The sequence below is a fragment of the Gallus gallus genome, chromosome 3 (genome assembly GCF_016699485.2).
Source record: "Gallus gallus isolate bGalGal1 chromosome 3, bGalGal1.mat.broiler.GRCg7b, whole genome shotgun sequence".
NCBI classification, from domain to species: Eukaryota; Metazoa; Chordata; class Aves; order Galliformes; family Phasianidae; genus Gallus; species Gallus gallus.
The window spans coordinates 12848443-12870835 of NC_052534.1; the positions used below are offsets into that span (position 1 = coordinate 12848443).

Sequence of the window (22393 nt, forward strand, 5' to 3'; positions counted from 1 at the left end):
GAGGGGCAGGGAGGGGCCTGCCTGGTCACCAAGGGAATGGAAAGGGTCCGCTCGCTCCCAGGTATAAAAAAATTAAGATGAGGTTTCCCTCCATTCCTGAAGGCCAGCCTCACTTTGCAAGGAGCCTAGTGGTTTTTCAATGCAGCCACATACTATCATTATCAGTGGGCATCTCCTGCCTATAAATTCAAGAGGACTGTCATGCAGGAGTACAACAAGCAGGTAGACTGCCCCTTCTTCTCTTGCTTTACATCTTCGCTCCCAAAAAAGCTGCTGAAGGGAGTAATAAAACTGGGCTGCATTCAGCCCTTGCAATAGATTGAATTTTTCAAATGATGTTTTGCATTCATCCATTTTCTGTGTGAGTATTGGTGTTTGATGTACTCTGCTGATTGAACTCCATCTCAAACAAGTTTGTAAGGAGAGATTTTTGTTCTCAGACTCAGGAACACAATGGAACAAGCAATGCCTGGCTGACAAAGTCCATTTGTTGAACCAGAGAATCTTCATTAAATGCCAGTGACTTACTGGTCGTCTTGTTTATTGATTGCAGTCAATAACACACTCCTAGCAAACTTCTAAACAGAACTCCACAGAAGACTGCTTGGCTTTAATTGCCCCCTTACACAGCCTTGCACCAAGCTCATACAAGTAACATCTTGAATATCTTCTCGAGAATAAGTCAGACAAGCCTGATTTGAGATACAGAAATGTCTCATTATACGTGTATTATTTCCTAGTTACAGCAGCCTTGCTGAGCTATCAATCCTGCTGGTTATCCAAGTGCTTCTGCCCATTAGGTGCTGTTACTCCACTAAAACCATGAACTTTGTTTTCTCATTAATAAAAGTGTTAAAAATAGAACAAGGAATAAATGAAAAGGTTATTACGACTTTTATAATGAAGTACGTGTTAGGCCATAATTCAAGCACCAGCTAAAAGTCGCTTGCCTATTAAAAAGAAAATGTGCTTCAGCCCGTTCAGTTGAGGCAGTGTTTGTGGGAGAGGGTGAAGAAAATGGGATCAGGAGAAAGAAACGAGTGGAAGGGGAAGTTTAAGACACAGCTGCATAGATTGGCATTGTCACTTGCCTTTAGCCAAAGAGTACAAAGAGTTTATTTTAAGTGCAAGGGTTAAAAAATAAAAGAGAAGAAATAAAACAACCACTTTCCCTCCAAGATTCATGGCTACAAGCACAACAGTAATTTTTTCTTACATAGGAGATTTCACTATTTGAGACCTATGGTTCCAGAACATTTCCACGCACTGTGCCATAGCTCTGCCCTGGCTCCTGGTGCTCTCATGGCCTCTCTTTGCCCTCTTTGGCTTTTCCAAGGTGGAGCTGATCCTCAGGGCATAAAGCATTTCCACTCAAGTCTTAATGTTCTCCTCTGCCATCTGCAGAAGATGAGAGCCAGAGCAATGTTCTGAGCCCAGATGGCTGTTCTGGTGGTGTCTGGGACAGGTCAGGACGAGCTCTACTGCTGGTTGGTGTAAGAAAAGGCAGCAAACCCCCTTATGTTTCCAAGGATGGCATTGTTTTCAAGACATAGAAAACTGTGGTTCCTTTTACTATGAAGAAATAGCCATGCTGCAGAAATTTTCACTGGATTGCACTATAACATGCACAGTGGGGCTTTTCTCCTCTACACTTTGATTTCTTGTTTGAGGATGCTGTTTGTTGCTTAGTTACAGGATGCTGCCACAGCTGAAAAGTACTGCTTGCAGTGCTGACAAGAAGGAATTGTTTCTTGGGGAGAGGAATTATCTTCCGGGGACATTGCTTGTATAAAGTAGGCAATTATGTGGTGGGAAGGATGAGGTAACTTCAAGGTTATAACACATTACTTGTATTTCACTGTTCTAGATTTGGTAAAGAAAAATATCTTGGATCCTGAGAATGTCATGTGTGTCTAACAACAGAAAGAAAAGAGAGAAGGGAAGGGAAGGGAAGGGAAGGGAAGGGAAGGGAAGGGAAGGGAAGGGAAGGGAAGGGAAGGGAAGGGAAGGGAAGGGAAGGGAAGGGAAGGGAAGGGAAGGGAAGCAATAAACTATAGCCATGCAGCCCCCATTGGAGAAACAAGATCCTCTGTCTCTGGTCATACAAGTCCATTACATTAATGTAGCTGCACCTGCTTTGGACCTGTAAACAAACTGGCTCCATGAAATTGACACTCCTTTCCATATTAATGAAGTAATTGTTTTTTGGAATTATTTTTATTGCTAATTACATTAGCAGTTTTCTGTGCTTCTGGCTTGCTTCAGTAAGCATTTAGGAAGATGACTTTTAATAGAACGTTAAGTAGCATGGAAAATTAAACAAATATCTTGAAGTAATGGATGAGGTTTAGTGTCTGTTTTGAACCTAATTACATTGGGTACTGGAGGAAACCTCACTTCGTGACAACCAAAGGCCATCTATTATCACAGAGACAGAACTATCCCCTGCCAGGACCACTGACCATGCACTGCCCTTGAGGTACCTGAGGTATGGGAGAGACAGAGGCTGGGAAAGAAGCAAAAATTCATTTGAATAAAGCTCATGCTGTACAAAATTCTCCATTCTCACACAGATGCTGATGCTGATGAAGGGGCTCCCAGCATCATCATGGCTGGGAAAAGCCCACAGTCCTGCAGTCACCCCAAGGGGAAGAGGACTGACTGAGACGCTGTGTGCCATTGGCTTACTGATAACTGCAGCAGAGAGTCTGTGACAGATTTTATTAGTGCTTAATTAAGACAGATAGCAGAAGACTTCCCTTGGCTAATCTGCTCCCCTTGCTCCTACTCTCTATTTCAAAATGAGCAGGACTTAGGAAGGTGCTGTGCTGAAAACTGCAATGAGCTGCTCTAATCTGGAGAAGGCAGCACAATCCTAGCTGGGACTGGAGACTGCCTTGCCCAGGGATCCTACCCTTAAAAGATGACGAGGCAGTTGGTGCACTGCCAGTGCACATTTATTAGAGAGAATAAAGTGGAAAGGAGCAGCTCTCCCTGGCCAGCTGCCCAAACCCCTCTGGAGCAGGCTGCAGCTGGGTAGCACCAAGGCTTCAACTGCCACCCATAGCTGCTTTCCCTTCTTATTTCCAGTGAGGTGGCTCTGTGGGTGGCTAAGAGTATGCAGCATTTGCTAGGTGGCTATAGAACCTTCAGAACTTGGAGATTTTCTTCTTATGCACTGGCTGCCCAGAAGCTGCTGTCCCCAGCCCTGGCTCAGAGCAGTGTGGACTTACAGAGTCCCAAATCTGGTAGGAACCTCTCGGCAATTCTAGAGAACCAAACATGCAGATTTCTGTTTGTCATCTACACACACATTTAAAAGACAAAAGATAAACCAGAAGCATCTGCGGGGAAGCTCACTGAGAACAGGAGCCTGCCTATCCCCCAGCACAGGCAGCACCACTCACAGGGGGAGCAGAGTCACTTCCAAACAAAGGCAGTCACCCCCACTGAGGCGAGCCTCCTTCCAGGAACACCAGGCAGTGTAGGATATCAGGTTTTAAGGAAACACTGCCTATCCCTGCTCCACACAGAGTGCATGAAGCAGAGTCAGAATTACTTGCCAGGGCTCCTTTCCAAGGATTATGGAAGAAAGAAACAATAATAAGGATGACTAAAGAGCGAGCATTCGTTCCCACGCTGCAAACAACAACATCCCAACTTGTAAGGTCAGGTTTAGCCACACCGTCCAATGAGTCAGCCACACAAGCACGGAGGGAGGCACTGGTCATGTCAGCAATGTGTTTCACCTTCCTTGAGAGCAACCATAATGACTTTTTTTTTCCCCCTAAAAGGAAAACACACAAACGGAAACCAAATGGAAAAGTATCTCAGAAATCACACTGAATTCAAAGATACTGCTGGTACTACTTGTAGTTTTCCTAATCCCTCACCTAGCACCTGACTTGCTCACATAAGCAGATGTGTCAGAGAAAAGCCAGCTGTTAATCTGGCTGATGTTAACTGGTATGTGCGTCTGTGCAAACCCTGCTCTGATTGCTACCTGCTCATCGGGTGTGAGTCCAGGGCTTTAAACACCATCAAGATACCAGATTAGTTCCAGTCTCTCATGAAGATGCCCATATGCTATCGCTGATGTGTTATACAGCTGGGGTTACATAAACCTGTACATATCTCTTCCAGAAGAGTCTGGTAGGAACATGACTGGTGAAGCCCAGAGGACTGGGCAGCAGTGAAACTTCCTGTCCTACAGTGTTCTTGTTTTTTCTAATGAAACACTTTTTTTAAGGTGAAATGGATATTTTAGTAATTTCCCATGACCACAGACCCAGAGTCTCCTCAAATAAATAAAGTCCCTCCATCCTTTCTCCCCCAGACTTGTCATCTGCTTGAATACAGTCTGTGTGTGCCCCTCAGTGATGCTGGCCATCCCCATGCAGGCTCTGTCTCTGACAACAAACATCAACTCATCAGATCAGACACTGCCGATGACATCTAGCTGAGGGACAATCTTCTCAGTAGCCTTTCTCTGATAATGCCCCATGCCCTCATCTTAAAACTGCAAAGCATTTTATAAGCAGAAATCAGATTTCACAACACCCCTAAATGCAGTCAAGTATTATTAAGCCACTTTCCAAAGCCCTCATTGCTGTCAGTTGAACAATTTTCCCCCAGCATTTTTTCACATTTCATCACAACAGTTATGCTTCATTGGAGAGTCTCTAAACATCCACTGTAATAACAACTATAACACTGGAGAAAAAGCATTTGATTCTGTTACTTTCTTCAAAGAGACTGTGTCATCCATTACTGAATTACGGGTAAAAGCTTTTTCTAACATGGCTGTTGTATAGTCTGAAACCAATAATTTTATTTTCATTCTGAATCATCGGTCTCATGAGAGATGTTCTGCTGGCATGCAAGTACAGATTATACTAAAGTAGCAGTAGAAAAGAAACATTTCTCCTATCTAAATCAGGGTGAGTGTTACTCATGCACATGGGTTTGAAACAGTGGTACGGCCATGGAGAAATGGAAGCTCTCTTTTTCTAAGAGTTTTTTCCTCCCCTTGAAATAGCACAAAGACTTCAATGAGAATTTCTGACTGCTGTCAGTCCACTCCAAAAGGCTCTTTGTGAAAACTGTCCAAAAAAATATACAATTTTGATCTTTTTTTCTCATGCCCTACCACACTAAAGCAGTTTTCCCACTGCATGCTAACAGCAGGAATTGTGCTGTATTCCTTTCCCAGACTCACTGTCTGCCTTGCTCATCCGGGCAGGGTCTGTGCATTACCTAACAGCAGCACATCTCATTCCTCTTTCCCCTTAGGTATTATAACACTTAGCCTGATTAACATTTTTTGCATGATTAGCATGCTAAAGAAGGAGGGCAGTTGTTATTGTAGCATTCACGTGGGTACAAATAAATCCATCTATTTAGTAGCCACAAGAAAACAAAGCCTTTTCAGGGTGTCTTTTTTCTTTTTCTCTACCTGTTTACCAAGAGGAGCTCAAATTAAAAAAGAACAACACATGAATACCGATCCTTTTGCTTCCCTCCCACAATTTCAGTTATTGTTCTCCTACTGCTGCCTAATTAACAGCTTCTGTTTATGCATTGAAATAAAACAACAGGCACTGATGCTAATTATGGACACTGCATTGCCAGGATAAAATAAGAACCTTTAAGAAGTAAGAAAGTTCTGTTAAAGACCAGCATTACTTGCTTTAGCAGTTTATATCCAAAAGTGCCAGATTTTGTCAACACCATTGAAAGGAATCACACAGAAAATACTTGGCAAGCTGCAAGTTCTCATAATGGCATTCAGCTTTTGGGATTGATGTAGCAGTCAGAAATAAAAGGAAAATGCAGCCACTGCTGTCCAGCTCAGCTACACCACTGCACAAGGCAAGCTCTTCACTCAGACTAATGCAGCTCAGGACTTAAGCTCTTGCACAATTTTATTGACACACACAGTCTTTATATGACTGTTCCAAAGGATGCTCCAAGCCCAGATACGGGCCTCAGAGATGACAAGATCTCCAGAGGCTGACACCAGCACACGTGCCCACACTTTGGACACCATGGACGTGCTCCAGGGACGTCTCTGCAGCTGATGGGACAGGAACCAGGCAGACCTGGCCCTCGCTGTCCTGGTGATCACTCATGGAGAGGTGAGATGGCCAAAGCAAGGCTCTGCCTTGACTAATTTGCAGAGCCAGCTGCTCAAGGCTGTATAAAAACCACTGGCATAACATAAGCGTGCCCTTAGGTTTCCTGAAACCTGGGAGCACTACTCCCCCTTTTCTTCCCTACTGTCGGCAAATATCATCTTATAAAAATAACAACCCACCCCTAAATCAGAACAATAAAGTTCCCTTGAATAACTGTAATTAAAATGCAAACATCCCCTCATTGTGGCTCCATCGTGCATGTCACGCGAATAGCCCTCACAAGTGTTACATAGGGAATTCCGTGCAAACATGCCAGGATTTTTGCAAAACACTGTCAGTCATATTCGAAGTCACCCAATATTTCTTGGTACATTTCTCTCTCCTGATAATACAACGCGACAGCCATAACCAGGTAATTACTATTTTGCAACAGTGTCAGGTTTACTGCTTAACGGTGTGGAATGAAACAGCAATTGCGTTGTTCATTTTCTCTATATGGCATATTTAAATCAAAGTTTTATATGTTCTGCACCATTATGTCCTCCCAGGGCTGGCAACAGCTGGAACCCAAAGAAGTGTTGAATCAGTGCTACGTTGCCCAGACTCCCAGCTGGCCGACGGTATCAGCACTCCTCAGAGAGTCTTTGAAGTGGGAACTTTCCCAACCGTGCATAGTCCCAAGTAGTGATTTCCCTCCAAATCTAGGATGCCCAATTCCTCACCTCTATGCAATGTGTTAGAATGCTTCTGCAATTCATTTTCTTAGTTTTTTGAGTCGGAGTTCTGAGTATTTTGTTTTGGAGGGAGGGGAGCTAAATTAAAGCAGAGCTAATTGCTTTTAAAAGCCCGTTTCACTTGAATCGAAGTGGAACATTTAATTTCATTTGGAAAGCACTGAAAATAAATGCTTTCCTAGGTTTTGTTCTTCCCCCAAACAAAGCAAACGTGCGGAAATCCGCCCAAAAAATTTACAAATTACAGTTTTGAACTGGGACAAGAAAATAGCCCAATTCCAGGTCCCTCCATCGTAGTACTGCAACCGTAACACGGGCAAAGCAGCATGTGCCCACAGTCCCTCAGGGCTTTATCTCAGAGCATGGTTAGGAGATTGGTATATCTGAACACGGGTGTCCAGGGTTACAGAGATTATTAGCTTGGGATCATTTTCCACAAGTAGTTGTGGTTTGGAGTCGTACACGCTGTCATTATTTGGGTTATGAGTTTGGTCAGCATGCAGCCATTACTCAGATCTGATGAAATTGTATGAAAAGAAGATGGTCTCAGTAAAGCTGATAAGAAATAAGACCCTTCCATGTTCAAGGACAGCTAAAATCTTGCTCCAGGAGCAAACAAATAGGGCTGACAGTGCAATATGAAGTTATGGGCCTTAACCAAACTCTCTTTATAGAGAGAAATACTATTCACAAAGAGGAATCTGTAGCAGATTGCTCCAAAAGATCATAAAACTAGACTGTTGGCAAACGCTTATCTGAACAGCTTTTCCTCACAGTTTCCATTACTCTCTCTGGTTAGGCAAGAAAGAGCACAAGACAACACACTGCCTGGGAAAGCCTAAAGAACCTAACTCGTGTTTCTGTAGCTATTGTACAGATATAAGGCTGTATGCCATTTTGTAAATGTCAATGCTTTTCCAAAGCTGCCGCTCTGGTTGCTGTTTGACTTCTTGAATTAATAAAAGAAAATCAAAACAAAACAAAACTAAACTAAACAAAAAAAGTGTGGTAACTTATTCCACTAACAACGCAATCGCAGCAAAAGTTGAGATACTGTTATTTAAGATGTTACATTTTGAAATTAAAATTCATGCAAATTGTATTAATTGTTAAAAAAAACCCAACAAAAAGCATATTTTTTCACTGAAATTCATTGCCACTTCTTCATGCTATTTCTGTCTGGCAGAAGGAGAAGCAGCCCAGGAAAGCAGGGTTGTGCTCACACCATTGTTCATTTTTGTGTTCTCACATGCATAAGGCAGAGTATAACCCAACGCTCTTGAACCTCAGCAATAATCTGATTAAGGGAATACATCACATCCTCCCCGCCCCCCCTCATTTTTTTTTTTTTCATATTTGATTTTGAAACCCAAATGATGGATTAGAAATTCACACCAGGGTTACTGAGCTATTCCAGAGTGCCTAAGGAGAGCGTGAATCCATTTTACGCCTCCTCCAACAGCACGTTCTCTAGCAGCTAACGCTGTCGGTTGTCACTAACAACGTGTGCAATGGACTGAAGTTCACCTTCAGAGATCGGGTGACAGCACGGCCCCGTGCCTTCAGGTGCGGTTTCTCCTTGTGCTACTTGCAAGTATGAATTTCATGTCAAGCATTCACACCTCATTTTTTATTGAATAAAGCAGGTTAAAAAGTTGACAGTAGAAAGTAGTCTTTCCCGTGTCCTTTTGAATTTTTCAAAAGCACTGTTTAACTGCTTATGGGTTCTCCTCCCCGCACTTTTTCCTTTTCTGCAGCTATTCTTACCTGGAAAAGGGTGGCTGAGAGGTGGTGGAAGAGGTAGGAGTAAAGAGGGTCACAGCCTACACCTCTGGTGATTTACAGCTAGACATTTTTATTAGGCTGAAAACAAAGAAGAAAACAAAAGATAAACTTATTTTTAATCCCTTCTGGAACAAACACACATTTCCAAAAGTCTGGCTGGCAAAAATCTCAGCAATTCACATCTAAAATCCTCCAGTCACTCACTATCATTCCGATTTGAGAACCACAGTAGATACTCAAGGTTGCCTGATGTATGAGTCTTTTTTTGGCATTGCCCATTGTTGTTACAGACTATAAAGCGCAGAAGACCTCGGACTGAGACTTCCTTTCCTCCCCTTAATAACTGTATTATGTTGTCATTCAGCCTCACAGCAGGGATGCCAAAGTCTCCTTTGAATTACTGGCATGTCAGAAGCTCTGTTACCACATGCTGCTTTCCGATGGAAAAATACCCTCCAAAACCCATCAAAGTGTACATTTCCTTTGATGTGGACAACATTTCCAGACCCTTATTTCAGTGGCAGATTAAGTCATCTGAGCAATGAACTCTGACATGAGTATTTATATCTCATTTCTTTTTTTCTATACACTTGTTCACTTTCTTCCCCATCAATGTTGCCGACATTATCAAAGTGTCTTGATGCATTAGAGAGCATCTTAGCCACAGAGTACTGCTTTTTCTGGCCTCCCTCCCCAACAAGTTCCTTCCAAAATACGCTATGAGAGAAGTGTGGCCAGGTTTGGCTCTGACTGTGGAGAAGAGACAGCTGGGAGATGGGGAGCCAGGACAAAGTGTGCTCATCCATTGCTGGACTGAAAGCACATCTGTAAGTCACAGCCATTTATAATGAACTCCTGAAAAAACAAATCCTGGGCTTTCAGTTTCCTGGAGCTGTACCTCCCACAGCAAAATAGCACTGTGCTGTCTTTGCCAGGGTAAAAGCAAGTGGGATGCCTCTCTTGAACATACAGCACTGTGCAAAGAAAACTTTCCTTCTTTCCACATACAGCAATGACACCAAGATTCACAGGGACTGGAAAAATAGCTTCACTGTTTCTTCTATCATTTATTCTCCAGAGACCCGCTGTTAAAAATATTTTGCTTTTGAAGTACCTGCACAGATTAGATGCAGACAAGCTGCTGATCACAAGGGCATGCACACCGATTCTGCCTGCTATCTGCTGACTTTGCATTTGTTTCAAAAATGTGCAGCTCCAGAGCTCAACGTAGGGTGAGTGGTTCATACAAATCCCAAACCTCCAAGCTGGATTCATACGGCTCCCTTTCACCTTCTATATCACACACATACATCATTACAAAGATAAAGGCATGCACAAGCCCAGCGCACCCAGGAGGCCAGCAAACTTTACTTTGAGGTGACTCTACTTTGCTTAGATCTGCTTGGGAATGGCTTATTTGAGATTTTTTATTTAATAAACATTAAAAAGTGGTGATCAGATGCAGTGGCTCTTGCAAACATTCATGTATCAGCATTTCCTGAAAAACTATTTAGTGCTTTTCTGCCACTCAGCACTACAATTTAGAAAACAAGGGATTTCAAAGACTAAAATCATCTTGACCATCCACCAGGTAACACCATTCACCTACCAGTCTCCATTTCTCAATGGTAAAACAAGGTGAGCAAGTTTGAGCCTCAGCTCCTTCTGCAAAGAACTGCATGACAGCCATAAATTCAAGATTATGGACGCAAAAGAACAACTGGCTGGACTTCCTGTGCGCTCCAAGCTATGAAATAAATATTTTGCTAACCTGAGGCTGAAGTAATTCTCCTTACATCAAATATTTATTTTTTTTTTTTGAATGAAGTAGTTTGTAAAACATTCTGGCTGCAGGGGACAGGACAAGATGCATGGGCTTACAGGCTCCTCCCTGCTGCCTCGCTCCCTCCTGGGCATGAGGCAGAGGCTGCCATGGCAAGCACTTGGCACGGCAACGCCTCTCACCGGGTTTGGGCCAATCTCCTGCTAGAAGCTGGATTATCATTCAGAGGGCCCTGTTGCTGTCTCCAGAGAGCAGAGCTCAGCGCCGCCCCGCGCTCTCTGTGAGGAGCTGCAGCCGCCATGAGGCCTGCCCTCAGCTCCTCCGTTCTGGCCTGAGAGACCCCAGGGGCCTCAGCGCTCCTCACACACCGTGTCCTCCAGATCCTTTCCCATCTTTGTAGCCCTCCTTTGGATACTCAGTAATAGCTATATGCCCTTTTTGTGTTGTGGCACCCAGACAGCACATAGTACTCAAGATGAGGCTGCACAGCGCAGCGTAGAGCGGGACAATCCCTTCCCTCACTTCCCTCTCTCACATGAAATGGCTACCCATCCCCATCCCCTCTTTGGGAACAGGGCCCGTGTCTGTGAACGCAGCACCACGCAAGAATTAAGCAGTCTTATTCCATCACACCCCACAGAAAACATACCTTCGAGCACTGGGCTGAAACATATGGCAAACGCTGAGCTGTGACAGCAGCGAGGTGTCTGGGAGAAGAGCCACGACAAGCCTTACATCCATAAACAGCTCTGAAGCCGTGCAGGCGTCGGTCAGTGCAAATCCTGCATGCTTCATCTGTTAGATGGCCTCATCTCATGGTGTGAGCACAGCCCTTCCACACAGCACTGCCCCACCAGCAAGTCCCCCAGCAAGCGCAGGCTTCTCTCTGAAAGCACGAAAGAAAATGGCTGAGGAAATGCCTTCTGTAAATGGACTGAACACATAACTGCATTTGGCACATGGGGAACAAGAGAGGCTAAAATCAAAGGTCTACCAGCTTTTCAGTATAGAGTGTACAAGTAGCTATATGCTGGGACTTGGCAGCCCAATCACAGACAATACATGCATTTTTTGAATGTTTCATTCAGCGCCCATTTTTCTGTTACAAATATGCCAAAGAAACCCAGCAGTCTGCTGTGCGAGATGCTTTTCCCACCCCCATGTAAGTGCAAAGAGCCGCCAGCCTGTATTTAGAGGTGCAGTGCTGTAGTGCTGCAGGCTTGCAGCTGACCCCTCGATGATTTTAATATAGCTTTAGTGGTGTGAAAACAGAGCTATGGGCTAAGGATGTCCTGTCAAAGGAAAAGAGCAATGAATTCCTCTTCAATGCAGTATACGCATGCAGTGGCTAAATCTGACATATTTTTCCTCTGATTTTACAGTGCCGTCTTTGTTAAACTGACAAGCTGTTATGTGGAAATAAACACACAGCTCATCCGTCTGTCTGTCCTGGGCACTAAACCCACCAGGGGAGTTCTCAGCCGTGCTGGTACCTGCAGAAATCTGCCATGTGAAATGGTGGGTGGGAAGTAAGTGTGAAGGAAAGGCTTATGGCAGAAAGAGCTCCAGCAAATCACGTCCCTGACTCTGCTGGTACCCTTACCCCAGGCTATCTCTGTCCTCTGGAGGAAAATCCCTCAAAACTGGATTTGGGCTTAGCCGTGTGTAACTCCTCGCTTTTCTGTGTAAGGTCTGATTTTTGGGTGTCGTTTTGTGGAGCCAGGAGTTGAACTCAATGATCCTTATGGGTCCCTTCCAAATCAGGATATTCTATGATTCTATCATACATACACATCTTTCCCATTTACTGGCAGAGGGCTTTCTATGGTGCTGTTTCTCTCATGCAGTGAGTTTTCCAGTTGCTGTGGCTGTGAACAGCCAGAGAAGCAGGGCTCATAGGAACAGAGAACGCACTTAGTGGTAACTTAACACAGTGTTTCGAATCAGTCTATTTTTCTGACCCATAGATCTCAAAGGTTCCAGCACAAAGTTCAGATGTTGGACTTCAAGCCTAGATGTGAACATTTGGAATTCAGTAAAAGGAAAAATTTTCCTCCAGGATGTGAGCAGGAATAAATGCCTCAGTGTGTTCAGCTGCTGAGAAATCTGCAGTCAGATTAAGTTCATCACGCTTAAAACTGAAGAAAAAAAAACAACCCAACAAACTACCACAGAAAATAGGGTATGTAGCGGACCTTTACTTTGTCCTGTTAAGTTCTTTGATGTTCCTCCAGGAGGTGGGGTGGGACCTTTTTGGCCAAAATCCACCAGGAACTAAAATCACCTTCAGGAGCTCTGCCTGAGACCTGGAGGTGTTCCCTGGCAGCAGAGTTGGGGCTGGGATGGATTTTCCCAGAGAAGTTCATATTGGTGTTAAACACCTGAGCCAAACTCGCGGACTCTCTTGAAAGCAGTGACCAGAAGCTGCCAGAACAGAGATGGCAGGAAGGAGCATGAGGTACCTCATTACGCCCCCAAGAACGGGTAAGGGCTCAAACTCATTTGGCTGTAGCAGTCTGTGCTTCGGTTAGCTGGCAAAACTTCTAATTACTCTTTGCTGACATCAATCAAAATGTGATTTTCAGCTTACAAAGAAAACAAATCTCAGAGCCTCAGGATGAAGTAGGAAGCATATTCATCTGACCCACAAAAACACCTTCTGCGGTGCTGTATTGAGCTTGAAAAGCAAAATATTTTTCAGTGAACAGCAGCTTACGGATAATTGCTTTATAATGCTACCTGCTCTACTTGGATACATTTTTCAGCTCATTTCCTTCTGTGCCAATTCTTCTCATTCGCAGTGCTCTGGTTACTACTCAGGGCGCAGCAGGCATCCCGCACTGCTATTTGTGCAAAGCTGAATCTGTATGTCAGCAATTTGTTCCTGTTACCTCCTGCTGCAGGATAGGGACATTTTCTGCAGAATGACAGCAAAGTAATCTCTCACTGCATGCACATCAGATTAAAAATCTGACAGTACTGCCTCTGAAGACCACCAGGAAAGAGGCATAAGGAGACAATGATCAGCCTGGGCTCCAGTGATTAACTCAACGTTTACCTGCAGGTTGTTAGTAGCTCATTAACACAAATCTCACCTTATCATTACCAGGTGGAATTCCACTCCCTGCCATGGCAGTCTGCAGTGCCCTTTACAGAGCACAGCAGTAAAATCACACAAACTCCTGACGCTTGAAAACGTGAAAGCTGCGGGAAGCACACAAAAAGAAAGCAATTGGCCCTATACGTGTGCAAAAATTTGCTAGCAGAAGCCCAAAATTGTGCATCCACACTGCGAAGTCAGAGCACACACCACTTCCTCACTTCCCCAATATCACCGTGGCTTTCAGGCAGAAGGATAACTCCCCACCTTTTTAAGTAAGGGAAGCAGCGAGGCGTTGAACGGGAGCCTGCCCGAGAGTGTCCCGTCCCTGCCACCTTGTGACAAGGCGCTCCAACTGCAAATCCTCAAACTCGCAAGACCTGAAGCTTTCGGCTGGACCTGGCTCTCCTCCGGGATGCTCGGAGGGAAGCACAAGGTCCGCTCCAGCAGACCCCAAGGCGCGGATGGCGCCTTCCTGTGGGCGACGGTGGCGTGCCCTTTCCTTGGACCCAAGGAGCACTGCAAACTCCGTTTTGCCAACATGCAAGTGCTGTGTTAGGAGCTGGCAATGGCTTTCCAGCAGCTCTCCAGGCTGCCTGGCTGGCAGGGGATGGGACCTGCCGCGTTACCACAGCAAGGCAGGGAAGAGAGTGGTCCTTACTTTCCTCCTAGGCAGAGCTCTGCAGCGTGCTTTAAACTTGACTGTTTAAGAGGGGGAAAAAATAGGTTAGCCAAGGGTTGTTTTTGTTTTGTTTTTTTCCCCAGACTTATCTGATGTTTTTGCTTGCTTTGCCTCTTCCTGACTTCCTTGTCCTAAGAAAACATCTGCCTTTGGCCTTCTAAGGGGAACGTTTATGTAATGCTTGAAAAAATAACAAGAAAGTGAGAGCTTTCTTTAAAGCCTCATCCAAGGAGACATGTTATCGCAGCTTCTCCATCCCCACTGCATGCAGAGCTGTGGCATCAAGCCAGCGCCACTCCTCCTCCGCTTTGTCCCCAAATCTGCCCGGAGAAGCGAGGTTACTTTGGTGTTCCATTGTTCTGGCTTTCCTGCAGAGGTGCTCCCAGAGCAGTTACACTTTGATGGAAAGGGCCTTCCTGTCCTGCAGGCCATGTGACAGCTCATACAAGCTGCAGCAGCCTTGCTCCAGCTGGGAAGGGTTGATTTCTTCTACTGTCTTCGCTGTCCTGGGGGAAATACAGCTCTGCTGTGCTGGGAGAAAGCTGTTACTTTTGTGCACAGCTTGCATCCCAGCTTTCCAGTGGTATTTAGGTACCTAAACCAGCTTGCACTGAACCTAATAGAGCTGGCCATGCAGAGATTTCTGCTTCTGATGCTGCAAAGGATGAGAAGTCATCTGTGGGAGAGAAGTGCAGTCCTTCTTGTTTGCTTTCCAGTAGCAATTGCATGGTACAAGATTTCACTGTAGGGATACAGCCATCAAAGCGTGCTGGCTGAGGCTCAGGGTGCAGAAAACAACACTGCTAGCCTTCCCCAGATGCTTGTTATAACAATTCAGGTAAAGCAGTTCCCCCCACCTTTCCTTGGAGAGATCACTGGAGGCTCCCACAGGACAGCACCACCAGAAAAATTACCAAGGAAAACTGGCAAATTCTTGTTTATGAAGGAAGAAGTGCAGTGATGACAACATCGTTCTGGTATAGAATTACAGAATCATTAAGGTTGGAAAAAACCACTAAGGTCATTTAATCCAACAGTTGACCCATCCCCACCATGCCCACTAACCCATGTCCCTCAGTATCACACCTACACAGCTCTTGAACATCTCCAGGGGTGGCGACTATGGAGCAATGAATATCAGGAAACAAATCATTAAAACAAACAAAAAAAATAGTTTGGTTTTAATAAATTAATAATTTTAAAATTTAAAAAGCAGTATTTTAAAATAGTATTAAAAGTAATGTTTTTCACACTGATGAAGAAATAGAATTTGCCAGGGGCCACGTCAGGCCTTTTTTATGGAGCAGAATCATAGGAACCTATAGCAGGAATTTGATAGGCTGAGCCACTCTGCAGTGAGTGCAGACTTCCATATGAGGCAAGTCAGGTCCTCCACATCACAGATCTAACTAGGGCAGGCCAAGTTAGGGCATCACAAATGGCAAAATAACAACAGACACATTGAGGACATGCCTTGAGAATATCAACGATACAACGTGCACATCAAATAGCAGTATGGATGCGACCCAAAAAGCATTAAGCAAAGCAACAGACAAGTTGTCCAAATGTTACATCATAGCAATCGAAAGCTTAAACAGAACAGGACAGGATCAAAATAATTAGCAAACGATACTGAATGCCCTGTGTATTTGAAGGTGAGGTGGTAAGATGGGGGGGAAGAAAAGGTGAGTGGTCCCTGCAATTTTCAGTGGGCAGATCCCATGCAGAATTATATTCCTACAATCCAATGCACATTTCCTACCTGAGCACGTTCTGTGTTTGGGAGGACTTTTTTGATACATGTTCTGGACAGGGAAATTTAATCTTGAGAATAAATAGATCGTAAGATTCCTAGAAATAAATATAAGTATTAAAACACAGTAATGCAACATCCAAATAAATTAGTTGGATATTTTAAGCATAACCAAAGAATAAAAGCATTCTAGAGTTTTTGCTAAGCATCACTGCCTGTGGCACTTGAATCACGGTCCCTTTGGACAAGTGCATTGTGTCAGGCAGTAGTTCTGGGATAATATCTTGGCAGCAAACTCAAACTTGTCACAGTTTACTGATCCTTTTAAATAGTTTTACATGCACACATTTTAATTACCTTGACTTTCAGCATAAGAACCTACAGGAAATGACAGCCTGCAGAAACATGATGTCTGAAGCTCTTTAACCTAGCTGGGTCAGCACAGCCAGGCTGGAAAGTAGGACTTGGTAGGGGTGGGGATTCTGCCTCTTTCAGGGAACAAAATATGATTATTTGGTTCCATTCTCTTGTCTTATATGATAGATGTCTTTGTAGAGGACTCAGCTCTCGCTCCTGGCTTCAAAGATTACAACTTTTCAGATGTCATCTTGAAGGAGCCAAAACAATTAGTCAGCAGTACAAGTAGAGATGGACAGATGTGGTAGAAAGAGTGCATGCAGAAACTCCTGTCCATCATAACAGGAGTTGAATGATATCAGGCAATGAGAATGGCATGCTTAAAATGCAGAACCTATGCATGTATCTTAGGAAACTATTTTGTTATATGGTCTCTGAGCAGTTTGCTTGATGAAACAGCTAAATCTTGGTAAGTGGAAATGGTATTTGATTGCAGACCTATACCTTTGCTTATAGATTTGCTGCTGTTGCTTATCCACAAGAACAGTTAGATTAGCTGTAATGGGATCAAAGCCCCAGGTACAGTTTGTATACATGACAAAAATCTACTTAGATGAATGAATGCAGACAACAGTGCTGAGGAAAGAATCATTTCTTCTTAAATGTATCCAGGATTAATTTGCTCTTGTAGATTTCTACTAACGGATCTCTTTGCAGAAATGATCTGATGCATCAAAGAAGGCAGACAATTAGCTATAAGAGCATTTTTAGATTGTCCATTCATATTTAGCAGATGCAACAGCACCAAGATTTAAATGGGGAGTGCTTATCAGTGGTACAACAAACTCCTGAGAGCCTTTCTACCCATAGGAGCTGGCAGGCCGCTTTCCACTTAAACAGCTAAGTAACTCCATGCTAGGAGTACTGTTGAAAGCCTTCTCTACCGTTTAACCAGAAAAAAACAGGCCTGCTTGGAGAGATGATGTTTGAAAGCCTGTCAGAACCCATTCGAACACCTTGTTATCCCAGTACAAAGTAGGATATTGAAAACAGCAGGCAGGCTAATACTTCTAAGCTTTCCCATAGCATCTTAGCTGTGCCAAGATAGGCACCTGAAGAGAAATACGTATGCCCTGAAGATGTAGTTTAAGAGATCTGTGGATGGGTAATTGATCAAAACAGTCCTCTCACGGAAGGTAAAATAGGCCACAGGCACTTCTGAATTGAGCAGCAATTACCTATTAATTAGCTTTCTTGGCAGGATCAAGACACATGTTGATGCAGTGTTTGATATCTACAAAAAAAGTAGCAGTAGAAGAAAAAAGGAATGGGGTTCAAAAGAAGGGCATGACAGAGAGGTTGCCAAGTCTGTTGTTTTATGCAAGAAGACGAACAAGCCACAGTAGATGCTTGAGGTCCATGTATGCTAGCTTGCAATCAATAGATCAGCATAAATAAAGATGTTTAGCTCTGCCAGTGAAGCTGAACAGACAGGTTAACAGAGGATGTTTAAGTAATAGCTTTGTAGAAGATACGAGTTGCATCTGTCCCCATACCGAGCCAACCAGAAGCCGATTACCTATCTAAGCATGGGCTAACATGTCTTGCCTTTAAACCCCCTCCACCTGGTGAAGTGGCAATGATAATTCCCTGTGCTACCTGAAAAAGCCCACAGCACCTCCAGCCAGGGTCTTAAATATCCCTTGTTCTGGTGTTCAAAGGCATGTTACGGGACTGTTTATAGACAGCGTAAGTGGAGCTTAGAGACTGAGCAGTCACAGGTCCTGATATTCTCAGCTTTGGTGTGGGTGGATTCACACCCCATTGACTTCTACTTTGAGCATGAGGTTTTAAAACCCTGTCAACAGCAAAGATGTTTTCTAAAACCTTTCTGCCACTGTTAGCACTTGCTCAGATCCATACAATGATCAGCCACCAGCACCGGATTTAACTCCGTGGGAATCACACCTTGTAGCTTAGATTGTGACCTGATGACATGGTGCTAGGGATGCCTATGGCAACCAGCAATCTGTCTGCCTTAAGGCTGGTTGCAAGCATAAGATTTTACCTGTTCCAAAATATTATGTGCTCTTACATTTTACAGAATGATTAGCCACGGGATTCTTAAGAAATGGATATTAATTTTTAAGACTCCTACTGCAAATGAAAGCAAGAGAGAAGGAAGTTAGATATGAGCCTACAGAAGTGGACTGCAAAAACACACAAAAAAACCCACACAAATATTTTCTTAATAAGAACGCTCCCTTCACTGTCAAATTCGAATGCAGTAGGATTTATCCAGTAGATGGCAACAGCAGACCAGTTTGTAGCAGGGCCAGCCGTTAGCAGGATGCGAAAACAAGTCCTTTGCTGCACTGTGCTCAGTGCACCCTCCTCAGATGTGCTCCTTTAGTTCCCAGCACCTCTGAGTGCAGAAGGAATCGGCGTTGCACCTAACTGCAGTGCAAACCCGAGGCTGCTTGGTTTCTCATGTAATTGCGCTTACAGGGCCTTAAGATGTATCCTCTGCATTTTAAATAGCCTAAAAATATGGCTGTCCCTGAAGAAGCACAATTTCCCTATCGTATCCTTTTGCAGAAATAAGAAGTATTGCACAAGGAGATGAGGTTTAGAACACAAACATGAATCACAAAAAATACCGAGCATCTGACTGGCATTTTGTCCAAAAAAGTAGCTCTTCCCCACCACGTGCAGTAACCAGATTCATGAAGCAAAGTTTTAACCACGTCCTTCTCATCGCTTCCGAGCCATCTTAAGCAGCTGCTCTTAGGAAGTGCTTGTTATTGCCTGGGGAACGTGATTACCTTGCTGGAAACAGTAGGCTCAGCTCTTGGCCTCTGGAGGAAGGAGCTTTGCTGCAGACTCCAGGTGTGGCAGCTGCTGATATCCATGGGAGGATCAGGGAGACTCCAGCACTGCGCTCTGCCTCATTCTGCCCAGGCCCTGGGGAGCACATGGGAGTCATATTTAGCAATCATCACCTCTATACTACTGTTTTTCAACCAAAATTATGAGAGCACCATTGTTATTAATAAATAGCAGGGCTGTTTTGTCATTTATAAGGTAGAATATGAATGGGCCTTGAAGACATATAACACAAGAAAAATTTACAGCTGAAGGCTCCAGATTTTCTCCAAAACTTAAGCACCATTCAGTTTTTCCCTTAAGCTGAAGTACAGGCCAGATTCGGGCAGTGAAAACATTCAGGTGTAACACAGAGTTTGAGGAGCACTGGAGAGGCTGTGAATGTCAACTGATCTTCACTGCAAGTTTTTATAAAGTGGAGAAGACTGATTTGTAATGAAACCCCTGCAGAGATCACACAAGGGATGAGTGGAGGAGGAATATACAAGGGCAGCAGCCCAAGGTGAGTTTCAGTGGGACCCAAACAAGCAGGTCTTTTATCACTCATGGTAGCACATTTAATATCATGAATTATCTTTATGTTAACACTGTTTACAAATGATGGGAATAAATCCAAATCCAATGGAGAAAATTTCCTGTTGTTCACATTTTAATACAGGGGCAGAATTACCGCCTTGGAAGGAACTTTCTTTTACCACTGGTAGATGCAAAAAGAATAATTCAAACATACAAATTCCTGATATACCACAGCACACACAGTTACTGCTTTTAATTAGTTATGTTGAAGGCTTTTCACTTGTTCTTTCACTCTTCCAATAAGGGTGACTGTGAGGTATCTTTGAACTAGTTACAGATTTGAAAGATTTAGTTAAAAAGATTTCTTTATACCATTTCTGGTAAGAGCTTGTCATGACAGATGCCTCCTTCCTCCTGAGGTTTGGACCATGGTTTGATATTTTTTTTCCCTCCTTTAACCTCTGAAGCGTTTCATGATGTGATGGGCAAGAACCCAGAAGTAATTAGACTGAGCATTGGAAGCGTAGACAGAAGAAGAGACTGTTGAAAATCACTGCTATTCTCAGAGTCGACACTGCTGGGTCCCTTAGGTCTCAAACATTACAGCACATTTTCTGGGAGGCCCAAGTGCATACAGACCTTGGGTCCTGCTGGAGCTTGCAGACTGGTTGTTGAGACATCCATGCAAGCTGTGCTGTCTGCCACAACTCCCCCAGTGCAAACCAGTTTTTCCCTACTGCTTCTTCAGTGCCTTGCACACAGAAGTGAGAAGGAAAGGAGTACGGGTTACCATGATGGTGGGGTACAAAATACCAGGAGTCACACATGAGAATTGAAATCTATTCTTCATAAGTTTCCATCAAGAATACAAAATGCTGAATACTTCCAAATCTGGCAGTGACAACCTGGCATGGCACCCTGCGTCATGTCTTACATAAACAGCACAGTGCTCTTTACCCTAATTTTACAGTTAATTACCAAAACAACCTTAATTCCTAGCATCCAGGCCTCTACAGAATCCTTAGAGTTGGAAGGGACCTTTAAAGGTCATCTAGTCCAACCCCCCTGCAATGAACAGGGACACCACAGCTAGATCAGGTTGCCCAGGGCCTTATCCTGCCTTGCCTTGAAAGTCTCCAGGGATGGGGCATCAACCACAACACCAGGTACCCTGTTCCTGTGCCTTATCACCCACACTGTAAAATATTTTTTCCTTATATCTAAGTTAAGGACTGCTGTGTAAGGAGACCAGCCACAGCCACGTCTAAGACTCAGGCCAGTTATAGAGCATAACATGCCATCAGAGGCTCTGAATCCCTTCAGTTACCTAGTTCCCTGAGGTTTATTTTAAAGAAACCTATTTACAGTCATCTTTGTTTGGAATAAAGCTGGATGGAAGAGGTTCAGATGGCCAGCTGCCGTAAGCTTTAGCTGGTGCAGACTAGTAGTTTGCCAGGAAACTTTACAAGACAAAACATATATCCCAAGAGTCATTCTAAGTCATGCTGGACTTCAAAGAAGCTCATATGCAAAAGCCAAAGGAAAACTAAAATGTACATGCTGATGGGCAGCAGCAAGGGACAGGAGAGGTGAACACCAATACTGAAATATCTATAAACTTCAATTGTTTCTCAGCAATGTTGTATTTCCAATGGGACAAAGAAAGAATCATACTACCACTTCGTCCAAATCTAACCTACACAGAATAATTAAACTTGCATTTGTCAAGCCAGGTCGCCAACACAAAAATATCAGTGTCTCTTATTTCTCCACAAATATCAGATAAGGGCTTTTTGGCTGTAACATTGACATTTTTGTGACTATTACCTCATCGGAGACTCACCTACAGTAAAAGAACAAAAATGCTATTTGAAAGCACCAAATCCTCTACTGTAGCCAGTGCTTTACTGCTGCATATTGGGGCATTACTGGGCAGCTTATTTTCATTCACAAAACCAAATGAGCTTTACAAGCACAAGAGCCCTCTCCAGCATCACAACTGCAGCTGCCACTAGCACTGCTGTAATTAGAGAGGTCAGGAATCAGGTAACACCACTAACAGAGCTTTTTTCTTAGTGCTAGGTAGGGCAAAGTATACGACATTGAGAAGCTAAAGCTGCTGAAGTTGCTGCATTGGTTCTTGTTTCTATTATTTGTGCTGTGCTCTTGCACCCTGTTCCAGGAGCAAGCCACGGTTTTGCCTGGAATTCATGAATATTCAGGTTTGGGCAAATTTAAGCACCAAACTGAAATGAGACTCAGTGCAGTCAGTATAATTAGTTGGAATAAACTGGTCTACTGAGGAACAATATTTTGAAAGATTTTAAATGTTTGGGGAAAGAGCTGGCAAAGTCTGCAATCTGTATCACTGTTCCCATCACGAGGTAACCTAACACCAAACACTGGCTTCTAAAACAAGATCTGGCATATTCAGAGTTTACCACATTATGTCTCCCAATCTGCTTTCTTAGCCTTTCTCTTCCTCAAATGTTGAGGCTGCATTGCATTTTCCCTGCTATTCTGAGAAAACAGAATGCTTTGCCAATATGCTCCTTACTTTTGGTTATTTTTAAAACTCTGCAAAAGCTCACACTTTCTTCTGCAGCCAGTGCCTATTGTTTATGGAAGCAGTTCCAATCTACTTTCTGTAAGGGAAAAAA

General features: G+C 43.7%; 1 long non-coding RNA gene across 1 annotated transcript in view; it reads right to left on the reverse strand.

Moving 5' to 3' along the window:
- The window catches only part of LOC107052861, a 331879-nt gene that overhangs the window by 27482 nt on the left and 282004 nt on the right, over positions 1 to 22393 (reverse strand). The window contains exons 10-13 of the long non-coding RNA XR_005858753.1: positions 19157 to 19295; positions 15984 to 16072; positions 11089 to 11325; positions 8639 to 8734 (exon numbers count right to left, since the gene is read on the reverse strand). This is a non-coding gene — a long non-coding RNA (uncharacterized LOC107052861). The remainder of the gene's footprint in view (positions 1 to 8638; positions 8735 to 11088; positions 11326 to 15983; positions 16073 to 19156; positions 19296 to 22393) is intronic.